The following is a 19,166-nucleotide window of genomic DNA, read 5'->3' as shown; positions in this document are numbered from 1 at the left end:
GATTGTTCTGGTTTGACCCATTCCTATGTTTGCATGAGATTGATGCCTAATAAGAACATGCCCATAGAATCTACCGAATTTGTGATTAAAGTATCCAATCCATTAGCCTAGTATGTGTTAGTAGACAAAGTATGTAAAAATTGCCTTTTGATGATTAGAGGTCAATGTTTTCCGGACGATCTTATGCTATTGCCATTTGATGAGTTTGATGTGATTCTTGGTATGGATTGGTTGACTGCCCATGATGTGATAGTGATTTGCAGAAAGAAATACATTAAGTTGAAATGCAAAAATGGTGATATTATCCAGGTTAATTCAAATGAGTCAGATAGTTATCTTGCCACGATTTATGTTATGTCTACTCAGAAATGTTTGAGAAAAATGTATGAACCTTATCTTGCTTTTGTATTGAATACTAAAGATCCAGAGTTGAAAATTGAATCAGTGCCAGTAGTTTGTGAGTTTTTCAATGTGATTTCGGAAGAATTTCCAGGTTTGCCTCCTATTAGAGAAGTTGAGTTTGGTATTGAGTTGGTTCCAGGTTCCACTCCCATTTCTATTGCTCCTTATAGAATGACCCCATTGAAATTGAAAGAATTGAAAGCTCAGTTGTAGGAATTAACTGATAAAGGTTTTGCAAGGCCTAGTTGTTCTCCGTGGGGTGCACTAGTGCTTTTTGTGAAAAAGAAAGGCAGTTCGATGAGGTTGTGTATAGATTATCGGCAGCTTAACAAAGTAACAGTAAAGAATAAATATCCACTGCCTAGAATTGATGATATGTTTGACCAATTGAAGGGAGCCACTGTGTTCTCCAAGATAGATTTGAGATTCGGTTACTATCAGTTGCGGTTTAAAGAGTCAGATGTTCTGAAGACTGCTTTCCGGACTAGGTATGGTCACTATGAGTTTCTTGTGATGCCATTTGGCTTGAGTAATGCTCCTATCATATTTATGGATTTAATGAACAGAATCTTTCGACCGTACTTGGACAAGTTTGTAGTTATGTTTATTGATGATATTCTAATTTATTCTCCTGATGAGATTGAACATGCCGAACATTTAAGAACAGTTTTACAGATTTTGAGAGATAATCAGTTGTATGTCAAGTTTAGCAAAAGTGAGTTCTGGCTTCGAGAAGTCAGATTCCTTGGACACATTGTCTCAGGTGATGGTATTAAAGTCGATCCGAGTAAAATTTTAGCAATTGTTGAGTGGAAACCACCCAAAAATGTGTGAGAGGTTAGAAGTTTTAATTGTTGAGTGGAAACCACCCAGAAATGTGTCAGAGGTTAGAAGTTTTCTTGGATTAGCTGGTTATTACAGACGATTTGTAGAGGGATTTTCCATGATAGCTACCCTGTTGACAAGGTTGTTGCAGAAAGATGTCAAGTTTGAATGGACTGAGAAGTTTCAGCAGAGTTTTGACAAGTTAAAGACATTATTGACTGAAGCTCCTGTTTTAGTACAGCCAGAACCAGGTAAAGAATTTGTGATTTATAGTGATGCATCCTTGAATGGATTGGGTTGTGTACTTATGCAAGAAGGTAAAGCAATAGCATATGCTTCCAGACAGTTAAAGCCACATGAGAAAAACTACCCAACGCACGATTTAGAGCTAGCTGCCATTGTATTTGCATTGAAGATCTGGAGACATCACTTGTACGGTGAGAAGTGCTGAATATTCACTGACCATAAAAGTTTAAAATACTTGATGACCCAGAAAGATTTGAACTTGAGGCAAAGAAGATGGCTAGAGTTGATTACAGATTATGAGCTAATGATTGAATATCACCCGAGTAAGGCAAACGCTGTTGCTGATGCCTTGAGTAGAAAGTCTTTATTTACATTGAGAGCTTTGAATACTAGTTTGGCTTCATCAGATGACGGTTCTATTTTAGCTGAGTTGAGAGCTAAACCGATGTTTCTTGAAGAAATCTGTAAAGCTCAGAAAGATGACAGTGAGTTGTAAGCTAAAATAGCTCAGTGCGAGTCAGGTGTAGAGTCTGATTTATAGATCGGTTCTGATGGTTGTTTGATGTTTAGAAATTGGATATGTGTACCGAAAATGATCAGCTTATTCGAAAGATCTTACAGGAAGCACATAGTAGTTATTTGCCTATTCACCTAGGTAGTACAAAGATGTATAATGATTTGAAGAAAACGTACTGGTGGGCAAGAATGAAAAGAGATATTTCAGAATTTGTTTCTAGATGCTTGATTTGTCAGTAGGTAAAGGCCGAACATCAGGTACCTTCAGGTCTATTGTAGCCTGTGTTAGTTCTTGAGTGGAAATAGGACCGAGTTACCATGGATTTTGTGCCTGGGTTGCCATTGACACCGAGAAAGAAGGATGTAGTATGGGTTGTGATTGATAAGCTAAAGATGTAGTATGGCTCATTTTATCCCAGTTCGTATGGATTATTCACTTGACAAGTTGGCCAAGTTGTATATTTCAGAAATAGTCAGACTACATGGAGTACCGTTATCGATTATCTCAGATAGAGATTCAAGATTTACTTCGCGATTTTGGAAGAAATTGTAGGAAGCTTTGGGCACAAAGTTGAGTTTTAGTACAGCTTTCCATCCTCAGAGAGAGTTATTCAGAAAGTTGAGGATATGCTCAGATGTTGTGTTTTAGAATTTCAAGGAAGTTGGGAGAAGTATTTGTTATTGGTAGAGTTTGCCCATAATAATAGTTATCAGTCGAGTTTGAAGATGACACCTTATGAAGCTTTGTATGGACGTAAGTGTCGTACGCCTTTGTATTGGACAGAGCTTAAGGAAAATCAGATTTACGGGGTTGATCTAGTCAAAGAAACAAAAGAAAAAAGTAAGTCATTAGAGATTGCTTGAAAGCAGCTTCAGATAGACAGAAATCCTATGCAGATTTGAAAAGAAAAGAGATTGAGTTTCAAGTTGGTGACAGGGTATTTTTGAAAGTATCCCCGTGGAAGAAAGTTCTCAGTTTTGGCAAGAAAGGCAAACTAAGTCCACGTTTTATTGGACCGTTCGAGGTGACTGAAAGAGTTGGGCCCTTAGCATATCGGTTAGCTTTGCCAACTGAGTTAGAGAAGATTCATGATGTATTCCATGTGTCTATGTTATGCTGTTATCATTCAGATCCATCACATGTGATTTCTCAGACAGAGGTTGAGATTCAGCAACTAAGGAAAAAAAGTATTGCACTTGTGAAAGTAATATGGAATAGGCATGGGGTAAACGAGGCTACATGCGAGCCCGAAGATGCTATGCGAAAACCATGAATTCGAGATAAAAAAGTTTATTATGATTAATTTTTATGATTTATCGATTGATTGGATGCATGTGTTAGAATACCGAGAAGAAATTTCAGCGATTGCATGTCTGAACTGTATATTAAGGTTTAATTGCAAAATGGGGTAAATATGAGCTTTAGATGATAAAGGATTTAATAGAAGTGCATAATTGAAGTAGAGGTCCTTAAATGGTAATTAGACCATTATATTTTCATGGACAAAAATGGGCATGCATAGATAAAAATAACTAAAGTTTTAATGAAGGGCATTTTAGTCATTTGGTAATAAAAAGAATTAAAAGGGAAAAAGACGGCAAAATGTGCTCATCTTCTTCCATAATGGTCGAAACTTCAAGAGACTCCATAGCTCGGGTTTCTTCACTTTCTCAAGCTCATAGTAAGTGCATCCAAGCCCCGTTTTTAATGTTTTTTTTACGTTTTTGGAGTCCTCGTAGCTCGGTTTAGCTTATTCTACCATTAATTCATGTTAGGGTTCATATTTGGAAAAATACCCATAGGTGAAATGTGTTTATTTTAATGTTTTATGGTAGAATATGAAGTTTGAAATTATGTTAAACAACTTTTGCTAGGCGATTTTAAGTGAAAACGAGAAAAACGACACAATCGGTAAAAATACCTAATGTTCATAAGTAATTGTTAGAATGGGAATTTTATGTTGCCATAGAAGGGAAAGATGTTCAGCATATCATAAAACATAAGAATAAGGTATGAAGTTTAATTTTTGAGCTTTGGGGCAAAAGTGTAAAAATGTAAAATTTTAGGGGCAAAATTGTAATTTTTCCAAAGTTCGAGTCAAGGACTGTTTTGATGAATGTGAGTATTAAATAAGCTAAATTTGCTATTATAGACCAAGAGGAGTGAAATTTGGAGTTAGACCGGGGAAAGAAAAATGTTGAGGACTAAGTTGCTAGATTTGATCGTATTTTGTACCAAGGTAAGTTTACGGTAAATAAATGCAATATTTCAATAATTATTATTAATGTTGTTATTTTCCAGCAATTATGTACTTATTTCATGAAATTATTTAATTTTGACTCAAGTATGAGATGATAGAGAATGAGTGTTAAAAAGTCGAGTTGAAACATTAGGAATGTATCAGATACAAATGTCATGACATTAAGGGGATGAGACCCCATGTAAGACCATGTCTGGGACATGTCATTGGTACTGAGATGAGAGGTCTCCCATAAGACCATGTCTGGGACATGGCATGGGCACCGATATGAGAACTCTCATGTAAGACCATATCTGGGATATGACATTTGCAGTACAGGAAACATCCCATGTAGGACCATGTCAGGGACATGGCTTTGGCATGTTATTATCAGATAGGAGAACCGAGTATCCTTAGTATTCCAAGTGGTTCAACGGGCTAGTAAATAGACTATGTTACATGAAAGTTTAGTTAAAAGCATAATAAATAGATTCAGGTCAGTTATAAAGGTTAAGAATATCTCAGCTATCAGTTGAGAAAAAAATTTCAGCAAGGGAGGAGTAAGTTATAACCATGAGTCATTTAAGTAAGCAAGTAAGTAAACATGTAAGAGAGTAAGTAAAGAAGAAAGTAAAGATCATGATTCTTGATGATAATTTATGAGTATAATTATTTATGATAAATGTTGTTATTTATTTGCTTGTAAACTTATTAAGCTTGATGCTTACCCCATTTATTTTCCTTCTTTTTATAGTATCGCCAAGCCAATTCGGGGATCGTAAGGGCGTCGAAGATCGTTTCACACTATCAACAGACCATCTCAATATTTTGTGATTCGAAACGTTTTAAGTTATGGCATGTATAGGGACTTAGTCATTTTGTGGGAAAGATGTTCAGCATATCATAAAACATAGGAATAAGGGATGAAGTTTAATTTTTGAGCTTTAGGGAAAATGTGTAAATATGTAAAAGTTTAGAGGTAAAATTATAATTTTGCCAAAGTTCGAGTCAAGGACTATTTTGATGAATGTAAGTATTAAATAAGCTAAATTTGCTATTATAGATTAAGAGGAATGAAATCTAGAGTTAGACTGGGGAAAGAAAAATGTTGAGGACTAAGTTGCTAGATTTGATCGTATTTTGTACCGAGGTAAGTTTACGGTAAATAAATGCAATATTTCAATAATTATTATTAATGTCGTTATTTTCCAGCAACTATGTACTTATTTCATGAAATTATTTAATGTTGACTCAAGTATGAGATGATAGAGAATCAGTATTAAAAAGTCCCGTTGAAACATTAGGAATGTTTCGGATACAAATGTTATGACATTAGGGGGATGAGACATCATGTAACACCATGTTTGGGACATGGCATTGGCATTATTGAGGTTATGAGAGGTCCCACGTAAGACCATGTCTGGGACATGGCGTTGGTACTGAGATGAGAGGTCCCCCGTAAGACCATGTCTAGGACATGGCATGGGCATCGATATGAGAACTCTCATGTAAGACCATATCTGGGATATGGCATTTGCAGTACAGGAAACATCCCATGTTGGACCATGTCTGGGACATGGCTTTGGCATGTTATTATCAGATAGGAGACCTGAGTATCCTTAGTATTCCATGTAACATCCCGAAATAGGGCCTAAATGAAATAGTGGTTGCGAAACCACAAATTTGAAATAGAAAAGTTTATTACAATGAATTATCATGATTTGCCGATTGATTGGATGCATGTGTTAGACTAACGATAAGAATTTTATAGATTGCATGTTTAATTTGTCTATTAGGGCTTATTTGCAAAAGTTGCAAAATATGTGTTCTAGTAAAGTACTTAACTGAAATGGGGGTTTAAAGTAGAGGTCCTTAAATAGAAACTATATCATTAAAGCTTGATGGACAAAAATAGACATGGTTACTAAGTAAGGTATTTAAGGGCATTTTGGTAAAATGCCTTAATTAATGAATAAAGACAAAATAACGTGAAATAAGCTATCATTTTCTTCATTTCTTTTCTCCATGGGTGACTGTATCAAGGGAACACCATGGCTAGGGTTTGTTCATCTTCCAAGCTTCACAGTAAGTTCGTTCTAGCCTCGTTTTTCATGTTCTTTAGATTTTTAGAATCCCGATAACTCGCTTAAGCTAATTTTACCATTAATTCGAAGTAGGATTTATATTGGAAAATTACCCATAGATGAAAAGTGTGTATTTTGATGTTTCATGATAGAATATGAAGCTTAGAATTATGTTAAACAATTTTTGCTAAGCGATTTTTAGTGAAAACGAGTTAAACGACATAATCGGTAAAAATTATTATTGTTCATAAGTGCATGTTAGAGCAAGAATTTGATGTTTCCATAGAAGGGAAAATTGTTCAGCATGTCATAAAAAATAAGAAAAAGGAATAAAGTTTAAATTTCGAGCCCAGGGGAGAAATCGTAATTATGCAAAAGTTTAGGAGCAAAAATGTAAATTTTGTCAAAATATGTTTTAGGTTCAAAATGATTAGTAAATTGATTAAATAAGTGACATATGATGTTTTAGATCCCGAAAAACGAGATTTGGACCTAGAACGGGAGAAAAATCGAAAGTCGGGAAAGTTGATCAAATGGTCATTTTGGTATCGAGGTAAGTTCATGTGTTTAATATGCATTTAATTAAGCATGTTTGAATGCTAAATTGATATATTAGTTATAAATGCTTTAGTATTGATTTTTGAATATAATGATAATAGTTGAGAAATGTTCGATAGTGATTTGACATTAAAAATGAGAATTCGAATAAGTTTACATATAAGACCATAGTTGTAATGTGGCTTTGTATAGGATCAAGAAAGTATTGAATAGTATAGTTTGAGGAGAGTAAGATAAATTGAGGATATAATGAGATTGAGAATGTAAGTATGTAAGTTGAGTAGCATTTTATTATTATGCAATTGTTGCTATTATTATTATTGAGTTATGTGACTGACCTTGAGAATTTGAGCAAGTGTGTTTCAGCTATGATTTGTCAAAGCATTGATATCTCAAGGTCCATGTTTATAACATGGCAATTAAGGAAGAATTGACGGAAAAGTCCATGTTTATAACATGGCAATTAAGAAAAAATTGACGAAAAATACCATGGTTGGACCATGGCAGTAAGTGTGCTAGTGTAAGACCATGTCTGGGACATGGCATCAACACAGACCGAGAAGTGCCAATGTAAGACCATGTCTAGGACATGGCATCGGCACAGACTGAGGAGTGCCAGTGTAAGACCATGTCTGGGACATGGCATCGGCACAGACCGAGGAGTGCCAGTGTAAGACCATGTTTAGGACATGCCATCGGCACAGACAGAGAAGAGTCTGTGTAAGACCATGTCTGGGACATGACATTGGCTCGAGATATGATCCCATGTAAGACCATATCTGGGATATGGCATTGGCATCCTACCAAGTGTACGAAATATCCCAAACATCCCTAATATTACAAGTAGTTCAATGGGAAATTCAAGTAGTATGCTCAAGATAACTAAGAGTAGGATATGTGAGTATTATGACTAGGCACAGGCATGTACATAAGGCTTAATAATATTGAGGTTATAAGTTGATGATATTAAAAGTATTTTAATGAGTATATTCAAGTATTAAGTAAGTGATAACTTTTCCGTTATACTTATGATGCTTTGTGACATGATTGGAAATATGCCTATATTATGAAAGAGTATTAATGTGTTAAATGAGATGTTGCAGAGTCTAATCAAACAAGCTCGAGTTGGAGGTCGTGGAAGATCGCTTCACACTATCAACTATCAAGTTACCAATTGGGTATTTTCATTGACAAACGTTTTAAGTTATGACATGTATAGGGACTTAGTCATTTTGTGTGTATGTATTTATGAAATGGCTAATTAGGAGTATGTTTGATGTTATGTATGCCTAAATGATAGTTAATACAAAAAATAATAAAAGAGTAAAACTTTGCAATGGTACAGTTTTTGGACAGCAACAATGACGTGATTTTGAAAAATGACCAAAATTAGTATAAAAGGAATTAGAGAGTGAATGAGATATATAATTAAATCTTATTGAGTCTAATTTCATATGAAAGAAACAGTGCAAGCAAAGAAATTTTATATTATGAGATATTTGAATTTTAGTGTGACAGGGCCAGAATGGTTTCTGAAGTCCCCTATTCTAAATTTAGAAAATCATTAAAATTTGTAAAAAAATAATTATGAGTTATAATTTATATGCTTGGAATCCTTAATAAGTTTATTCTCAAAGGAAACAAACGGAAATATCATCCGAATTTTGTACAATGAGATAATTCATTTTAGTGAAGAGTGGTCAAAATTGTCAGGAAGTGAAATAGGGGAGAATTTAACTAATAAAATGTACTAATTGGCCAAACCAAAAATTCTGAAAAATTTATGATAATAATATATATGAGTCTAGTTTTATGGAAAATTTACGGATTTAAATTTTGAGTTTTGTAACTCGAGTTATAATTAATTTAGGGACTACTACGCAGTTGGATAGTTTTATTGTGAACAGTGTAATAAATTATTTTAATTTGTTTAAGTATTTGGAAATTTTTTAATGTTCCTGGTCTGGACCCGAACCGTTTTCATTGCATGTTTTAAGGTCTCGAAGATCCTTTTTAGGGACATATTGATTGAACGCGAGCGAATTAATTTTAAAAGAAAATTTTTATGCTCAGAATTAGTAAGTTAAGTTAGGTAACACTTCGTGCTCGATTCCGGCAATAGTCTCGGGTAAGGGTTGTTACATTCCAAGTGGTTCAACGGGCTAGTAAATAGACTATATTACATGAAAGTTCAGGTAAAAGCATAATAAATAGATTCAGGTGAGTTATAAGGGTTAAGAATATCTCAGTTATCAGTTGAGAAAAAAATTTCGGCAAGGAAGGAGTAAGTTATAATCATGAGTTATTTAAGTAAGCAAGTAAGTAAACAAGTAAGAGAGTAAGTAAAGAAGAAAGTAATGATCATGATACTTGATGATAATTTATGAGTATAATTATTTATGATAAATGTTGTTTTTTATTTAGTTGTTAACGTACTAAGCTTTATGCTTACCCCCTTTATTTTCCTTCTATTTATAGTATCATCAAGCTAATTCGGGGATCGTAAGGGCGTCGGAGATCGTTTCACACTATCAACAAACCATCTCGGTATTTTGTGATTCGAAACGTTTTAAGTTATGGCATGTATAGGGACTTAGTCATTTTGTGTGTGTGTGTACCCTTATGATATGGCTAATGAATAGCATGTAAATACTCGATAATTATTAGCTATTGAAATGGCTATTTAAGAACATGTTTTGGTGTTATGTATGCCTAAATGATAGTTAATACAAAGAAATTATAAAAGAGTAAAAATTTGGAATGGAACAGTTTTTGGACAGCAAAAATTTGGAATGGAACAGTTTTTGGACAGCAAAAATTTGGAATGGAACAGTTTTTGGACAGCAGCATTGACGTGAATTTGAAAAATCACCAAGGATAGTAGTAATGGAATTAGAGAGTGAATGACATGTAGAATTAAAGCTTATCGAGTCTATTTTCACATTAAAGAAACAGTGTAGGCAAAGGAATTTTATATTTTGTAATATTTGAATTTTAGTGAGACAGTGTCAGAATGGTTTTTAAAGTCCCCTATTCTGACTTTAGGAAATCATTAAAATTTGTACAGAAATAATTATGTGTCATAATTTATATGTATAGATTTCTTAGTGAGTCTATTTTCAATAGAAACAAGAGGAAGCACCATATGAATCACGTACAATGAGATAATTGATTTCTAGTGAATAGAGGCCAGAACCGTCAGACAGTGAAATAGGGGAGACTTTAACAAATTAATTGTACTATTTGGCTACCCCAAAAATTTTGGAAATTTTATGATTAAAAGATATATGAGTCTAGTTTTAGGAAAAATTTATGAATCTAAATTTTGAGTTTATTAACTTGAGTTATAGTTAAATTAGTGAATGTCACGCAAGTGGACAGTTTTATTGTGAATAGTGAAATAAATTATTTTAATTTATTTAATTATTCGAAAATTTTTTAATGTTCTCGGTTTGGACCCGAACCGTTTTTGTTGCATTTTTTCGGGTCTCGAGGGCCCTTTTTAGGGACGTATTGATTGAACGTTAGTAAATTTATTTTAAAAGTAATTTTTTATGCTCTAAACTAGTAAGTTAGGTTAGGTAACGCCTCGTGCTCGACTACGGTAACGGTCTCGGGTAAGGGGTGTTACATGAAATCCTTTATGGTTGTCCTTTGTTACATGTGAGCCCTAGTGGTGGAACCTATTATATGTGGAAGCCTTGCGGCTGTTCTCTGTTACATGTGAGCCTTTGAGGTGAAATCGACAAGGGGAAGTTTTTGTGGCTTACTCCGTTTAGAGAAAAGCCTTGTGGTTGATTCTGTTGAAAATGCCTTTGTCGCGAAGTCAGAAGTATGTGTATGGACGCCTTTATGGCTATCTAATGATGTTTGGATGCCCTTATGGCTATCTAATGATGTGTAGACACCTCTGTGGCTATCTAAGTCAAGAGGATGCCTTCGTGGCTATCTGCTGATTAAGCAAGTGTCTGAAGCTTCCAGGGACAAAGGAAGATGTTAAACTAAGCTTTATTTGATAAAAGATTTTGATATAACAAATTAAAAGTGTTTTTGAATATAAGTTAAAATTGACAAAATAATTTTTAAATTTGAAGTCTAAGAGATAAAACTTTGAAACAATTTTAAAATCAAGAGCAAATGATTTTAACCATGTCAAAATGATTCCAATCAAGTCAAAATCATTTTAAAATGATTGTCAAACAATTCAAATTTGCTCCAAGACAAAAGGTATCGATACCTTATGGCTAGGTATCGATAATTTTGGAAATATCGATACCCTTAAAAAATCGGAGACCAAAAAGGCATTCTATTTTTAGAAACCCTAAAAATTATTGATACCATGTTTCTAGTATCAATACTTTTTAAAAATAATCGATACCTTTCTTAGAAACAATACAAAAATAACATTTGGTTAATCATAAACCCTACAAAGTATCGATCCAGTATCGATACCTATTTCAGGAAGTATCAATAAAATATTTTTTAAGTATCGATTATTTCATTCCAGCGGCCACTGAATTAGCATTTATGACAAAAACAAACATCGATACTCGCAATTGCAGGTGAAATAAATGCTCTGGTTTTACGTCCCCAACGACCTTATTAACTTCGCCAACAACCTCAACAGTTGGAAATCTATTAAGAGATATAAATTCCATCTTTCAAAGTCCTACATCATCCAAGAAAAGAAATTTCAAGCAAAAATCATCAATCAAACAACCTTAAAGCTTAAATTTTCGTATTCTTCTTACATACATGTGTGAGCTTTATCTTTGTTCTTTTGCTCAAGCGTATCTCATTGTATTTATGCTTCAATTTACAAACAATTTTATCTTGTAAAAACTGTTTATTTTTTTGCTCATTTGTATCTCTTTGAAAGGGTTTGAAACTTAAGATGTGGGGTAGAAATCCTAAGGAGTTGTAAGGTTAAACCTTGTCGTCAAAGGTTAAACAAATTAGTGAATTTGGGAAAATCCTTAGTGGTGGAAAACTAAGGTAGCGGAGTAGGCAATTGGGGCCAAACCACTCTAAATTCTTTGTGCTCATTGTTTCATTCTTGCCTTTGCTTTCACCAAATTTTTTCAAGGCCAATTCACCCCTATACGCATTTTTGGTTTGCTTCATTGAGATAACAGAAAACATTTGAAGTCAAGAATACACCTTAGTGGCACAGCCTATGAAATGACCTCGGGACAAAGATTCAATGTCAATGCAAAAGTGGTAGACTCTGAATAAAGCGCAATTATTTGGCTTGAGACAATGAAAGAATGACGAGAAATGCATGATGATGAGAAGTTGACGAAATCTACATTGACCACCAGTAGAAAGTGAAATGGAAAGTAAGTTGCTAGTACAAAATCGTAAGTAAGTCGAATGATACTGAATGAGGTAAGATTTTTTACAAAATGTGAAGGAATATAAGGTATGTAGAGATTTAATACATGTTTTGTTGAGTTTGATGAGTATATGTCTAGTTCCATTAAATGAAGTGTGATGTTTTATATTTAATGTGAAATGATGAATAAATGTATGATAATGCCTCATTAAGTTCTTGTGAACTTATTATGGATGCCTCTATTTGTAGGATTTGTTAAAAATATGGGAGACGAGAGAGGATGCCAAGGCTACGCCATAAGAGTGATGGTTCATGCTGATATGCATATAAAGAAGAGAAAGATTGTGGCGGAGTTACGGTCCACCCCAAGGGAAAAACTAAGAGATCCATATGATTAGTTAGAAATAATGATAATACACATGTTTATACTAAAAGCCTTGTGGTGAAGTTTAAGTCTGCACATAAGATGTAATACTTTATATAGTTATAGAAGTAAGGCAAATACAATGGTTGCATTGTTTAGATTGTAAATGTGATTTTACACTGTACAAGGAGTTATACATAATAAGTAAAATGAGGTAATTTAGCAAATGAAATTAGAAAATTTATTAAGTCATTGCTCGTTGAGTACATAGGCGAATAGAAGAGCCTAGGTTACATTTGTTCTAGGAAGTAACACCTAATACTTGAATCTAGTTGATCGAGTCAGGTGGAAGGCATTACATGTAACATATTCCTTTAAACTTCATGCTTAGTCTTACTCATAATGGATTCTTTCACAACAGACTTGTTCGTGTCAAGTAATACATTTGCAAGTTCCCCACACATACATTTCTCATAGAATCATCACATCATGCATTTTAGCTTATTCTCAGATAAGTTCTAACATGCATAATACATTTGCAAGAGTTGGCTTAGAGACTAACCTTTTAACCTTAAAGATAGCTTAAACTTCATATCTATCCCTTTCTTCCTGAAATCAACCACTTGAGCTCCAGATCCTTTATTCAACCAGATGTTATGGCCTCCTCACCTCGTCAAATAGAGATACTTTGTTAAAGATTATTCGAGTAACCTTTCACCTCGACTTTGACTCAAACATATCACCAAGCCTTATTTTCTTCGAATATACTTACAAATCTGTGTTTCCTTAGCAAATAGAGTCATGAGATGTACCTTATTGAGAGGGAAATTACTAGCAAAAATTGGGGTTTTGGACTCATTTCTTAGGAGGCAGCCTTCATCTTCTTAAGGCCCTCATCCTTAAGAAAGGAGACAACCTTCGTAACTTAACCTGAGTGTCCTTTTAAGTTAACTCAAGTTTTCATGGGGACTTGGTAAAAGTCACGTCCAAACTGAGTGGCTTATCAAAATCTATCCCATTTGAGAGGCTTACCTGATACTCTTTCTTCCTTTGACTCTTCTTATTCACGTTTGATTAGTTCCCAACTAGCTTTCCATACAAATAGATTGGTACATGACCACTTTGGTCACTGGAGGTATTATGTCTTCTTGCATGGCCTCATACTTCATAACCATCCTTTACCATTTCTCTTATCATCCTAATCTAACTAGGAATCCTTGTCTACTTATTTCCATATTAGAGTTTGCCAATTCTATTCGCTAAAAAGTACATTTGGGTAACTACTACTACCTAGTCAACCATTCCTCCCAATGATTCCTTAACCCTTCCTTCTGAAATGGTCCATATAAACAGAACACTCTCGATTCGCCTACTCTCTACGCCAGAATGAACCCTTTTTTGGTGAACACTACTTAGCTTATCGTACGTCTTTATAATCAGGTGCCTTATTTATATACCTATACCTTTAACACTATTCTCGACTCATTATACTTAGTTTTCCCATTAGTTTTCCCAAAGGTTAGTCATAGGATTTATTCCCTTCAAAATCCACCAGACCATAGCATCATTGGCATACTCAAAAAGTAGTTTATACTTAATCCCGTCCTAACATTGGACACTTAAAACTATCCCCCTTTAAGATTTATTCCTATGTACTATATTTCAAACTTTCAGGACTTCACCCAAGGGCCTACTCGTGAACTTCTATTTCTTAAATGAATCCATGACTTTACTTATTTAGAACTTATTCTAAAATTCTTATTTCTAAAACAACACTCAAATACTAGGGCTTTGCCGGGCGAGATGTTACATGAAATGAAAATGAAAATGGAAATGATCCATTTACAATCCTATATGGATTACTTAAAAGATGATCTGAAGAATAAGTTTATGTTTTTGGACTATTTTGAAGGCCGAAAATGAAAATAAATCATTCGATCATAGTGAACATGTTGAGTTGTGAAATATTGAACATCTTTTCTCAAAATTTTACCAGGGGCAAAATTTTCAAAATTTTTTTGGGTAAAATCGAGATGAGAAAAATTTATTTTAGGAAATAGCAAAACTGAATCAGGTTGGATCACAGTACAGAGTATTGGGTCCAAAAGGTCAAGGAAGTACTCATAATTGGACCCCATGTGAGAGAGGCCCAAAAACCCCTTATGGACATGAAGGGGGTGACAACCCTAGTAGGAATACTAGGGTGTGTCGTCCACCCTATTCCTATCCTAAGTAGAATTTTGTTTTAATAATTTGAAATAAATTGCTACAACTGAATAAGGGTTCTACCTTCTCTTCCTATAAATAGATAACACCGACAGAGCTATTAACATAACTTTGAGCGATTGTTATTTTACAAAAAAATAGTGAGAATTTATTCTTAACTATTACATATATTTTTTCAAAAATAAGAATTCTACTGTTTTCTATTAAGAAGAGAGATTTTTCATTTTCACCCCAAAAGGGGAGAAATTTTTTCTAGTTTTTTGTTTCGATTAAATTGGTTCAAGCCCACACTCATAACAGTTCGTGGTACGAGAATAGTGGAGAAGATCGTTTGGTTGAAAGTCAAGAACAACGAACGTCTGCTAAGCCAAAAACTCAGGTACGAATTTTGTTAAGGTTTATTGCTATAAATATCACAAATTGGGTCGATTTTTAAAATTTTAATTTTCTACTGTGCAAGAAAACTATTTTCAAATTGGATTTTTTCCAACACAAGATAATGCATCTCCTAACCGCCTCCAGACGTACTAATGTCCAGAGTGTGAATACTATAATAAAATAGAGTGTTATGAGGCGGTATCCACAAGTATACGGGTCGAGTTGTAATATAGATTTTACAACAAAGTAGGTAAGTACACCGAGGATCATACCCAAGGGAGGCAAGTACTAAATCAATCTTAACCTAAATAATTAAAGATCTAATTAATACTTTAGGTCAATTATAGTACGAGAGTAAAATATGAAATAGTTTTAAGGTTTGTAAAATAATAAAATAAAATAACATAAAAAAAGAAACTAAAATTGCAAGAGATATAGATAAATAGAGTGAATCAAATCTAAGAATGGGTGATTAGCTCACTTCAGCAATCCCAATTAACTGTTATCTCGAGTTCTCGTCAACCAACTAGTCACTACCCTAGCAGGACTTCCAATCTTCCACCAACATAATGAGTCAGCAAGAACTACTTATCTTCAAACTAGCTTGGGGTGAAGATGTTCACGAATGGACAATACCAATTTTTGGTTAACTCCCACCTTCATGACTTTCTAGGGTTGTCAGACCTAGGGTTTGTTTCATGTTGTTCCTTTTCTAAACAATTGATCCGTTGAGTAACCCTACAAAATAATTAAGAGATCATGCCTCCACTTGCTAATCCCTATAGAAGGATTAGTTCCTCATGGCTTTAATAAACAAAATGGAAAGAATGGAAGAATTGATCAAGGGGAATGAAGCGGAATAGAGATTTTAAGAAAGCCTAATTGATATTGAATAATACAGATCCATAGAAGTTGATCTTGTTTTACAATCAGATCTCTTGAAGGAAAAAATAAACTAAACTATGAAAAATTAAGAGAAACAAGAAAACAGATCTGAAACCTACGAAAAGAATCTGAGCTAATGGAATGCTCTATAATGTGTGCTAGAAAGGTTTATTTATAGCCTTTAGGTAGTCATCGTCCTTAACCCTAGGTTAGCTAACATTCCCGAGCTTTAAGTTCGATTGTGCAAACCAAAACGCCCCTACTTCGCGTTTTACTCTCGTCACAAAGTTGATGTTGCGACACACATGGACCTGTGTCACGACATAGCAACTAGTATGCTCTTCTGCAGCCATCTTCAGGGGTATGTCGCGACATCCTAAACCTATGTCGTGACATTGAAGCTAGTTTCTAACTTTTTCTATGCTGCTCACTATGTTGTGGCATTGGATCTCCCATGTGGTGACATAGCATTCACTATTGGCCTGAAATGCCTTCTAAAGGTCTCTTTTACACTCACAAAGTATGTTAGCTCTCTCTTAAGCCTCATTCGGCCCTTAAGGTCAATAAAAGACTCGATGTGAACTTTTTATTGAATGTAAGTAAAATGAATGAAACTTAACTAAAACATAATGAAAATTCTTGTATTCAAGCTCCTTAAATCATTGCTTTTCCTCAAGCAACATAAACAAAAATGACAAATAAAAATGACAACCATTGATAAAGTATGCTACAAGCACTGATTTCAGAGTATATGACTTAGTATGCTACAAGCATTGATTTCAAAGCATATGACTTAAGCATTTCATGCTTATTAACAATTTCAACATGATGATTAGTTGACTTACCACTTTTGATTACAAACATCTAAGTTCAATATGTTACAAAATATACAAGTATTAAGGTTCTCACCTATAGGAATCCATCAACAAATCATACAAGTACTTCCATTATCCTAGAATAATATAAATAGTTGTTTATGCATATGTTTAGTATGATATCCATTCATGCATGAGGATACTTAGGTCATATAGGGCTTTTCGGCTTGTAACGTCCTGAGGCTTAGGACAGGTATGGAATTCAAAAACAGTAAGCATCAAAAGGTTGCAAACACGAAAATAATTTGGCACATCGTATTGATCCCTATTCTTCCCCCATTAGTGACCCTTACCCACTCACCGCCTTATTTCTCCTTCTCTTACCTGCCTTGTCTCTCCATGTATAGGAAATCATAGCATGACATAGTAACTATGGCTAGCCCTACAAGTTTTTCTGCAGTAATGAGTGAGTTTTTCTTTATTTTGTGACTTTTTGACTTTTCTCCTTTTCAATACATCTCACTCATGAATGCTTTTTCGTTGGTTAAAGACTTTTTCTACTCGTAGTAATTCCCTTTTTGGGCTTTTCTTTTTGTTTCGCACCTTAAGCCAACTTATAGTTCCTATATCACACCAATCTTTCCTATTTCAGTCTAATTTTATAAACTTCATCATGATGTATCTACTTAACTCTCAATGTGTATGGCTAGACGTCCATAATCGTGTAGTAGACGACCAAAGAAAAAGGGTATATACAAATTAACATTTTCAAGCTTGAGTTTGTAATATGGTTCATCATGAAGTGTCAAAAGGCTCAAAATTGGTACTAAAGGTGAAGTAAAATAGGATAGCTTTTTTGCTTTGGATGTGTTCCAAACAATGCCTTAGGTCATCCCTAAATATCTCATCAAGCACAAATTTAATCAACCAAATAAACATAAATTCAACCATTTATCATTCATACGAGCATGCTCATTTCCTTGTATTTTCTATATCAATTGGTACAAATGACAGCTTAATACCTATTTACTATGTAACATATAGAACTTTCGTAGTCTAGTAATCAAAAATATAAAATCTCCTATCGTCATGTCAAACTTATTCATAAACATAAGCAACGTATGTACATATTCCTAACCAATCACTTGTATTTCTACAAGCTCAAGCACACCAAAAGACAATGAAAAAAATCAAAATTTAAAAATTTAAAAACAACCTATGTTATCCCCTCACACTCTAGTTGACACATTGTCCTCAATGTGTAGCCCATCAAAAGATAATCAAAGAAGTCACTCAATTGATCGTGATCACTCTTACTCCTATTGGTAGGTGCTTCCTCATTTGATTGTGTAAAGCTTGAATTGTTTTTGTCTTCTTCGTGTTGGGTTTTTTTAAAATAAAATGTTAGAAAAATTACAAGAAAGACAGAAAAATTATATATTCCTAATCTTAAAACTGGTTTATAATATTCCTAATATAATTGTTACAAGCCCCAGAATTTAAAACCTTCAATTTTTTTTCTAAATCCATCTACTCCTAAAACTAAGATCCTACTAGATTTATTCTTGAATATTAGTCCACATCTTCCTAAAATCCTATTTTTCTTCTTTCCTCTTTCTATTCTGTTTGTAGAAGAACAAATTATTTGAATAAATCATCGTTGAGTAATTTCCATGGTGGACTTATAGTTTTCTCCATTCGCTCGATGGGTACTCCTACCCTTTTACACAATTTCGTAATTAGATGAGGGAAAATATTCACTTTCATAGATTCTTGCTGATGTGATCTCGATGTCAGTGATGAGTCGAGTCGCTGATGTGCCCGATCGTTAAAATGGAGAAGTATCGCTCGATCTTGAAATATGATGGAAATTAGGCTAAGTTTAGATGATGGTAACAAGGATAGGCTCGAAATATTGAATATTGAGGAATTATAGGTTCGGCTAATCAAGAAGATAAGTAAAGGAAATGGTTGGTGAAAGATAGAAGTGAATGGGCTTAAAGATCAAGAGTGAACCAACACTATAGTTGAGTGTCAACCCGAAACTTATAAGACCTTAACGTGGTTTAGGGAATGGATAGGATAGAACCTTGACCCATTACTTAGTAAAGTAAGAACCAAAGGTATAATTGGGGTGAACGCCACACTCGGGGTTGAGTGATAAGTTCAAAGAAATAAGGTAAATGCCACTAGCTATGCTAGATAAGTCAGCTTGAGTCTAAAACGAAATAAGAGAGTTGAAAACTCACAAAATGTTATAAATATTAATAAAAGGTTCAAAAGTCTTTACAA

The sequence above is a fragment of the Gossypium raimondii genome, chromosome 12, assembly GCF_025698545.1.
Source record: "Gossypium raimondii isolate GPD5lz chromosome 12, ASM2569854v1, whole genome shotgun sequence".
Taxonomy (NCBI): domain Eukaryota; kingdom Viridiplantae; phylum Streptophyta; class Magnoliopsida; order Malvales; family Malvaceae; genus Gossypium; species Gossypium raimondii.
This window is presented reverse-complemented; position numbering follows the sequence as displayed.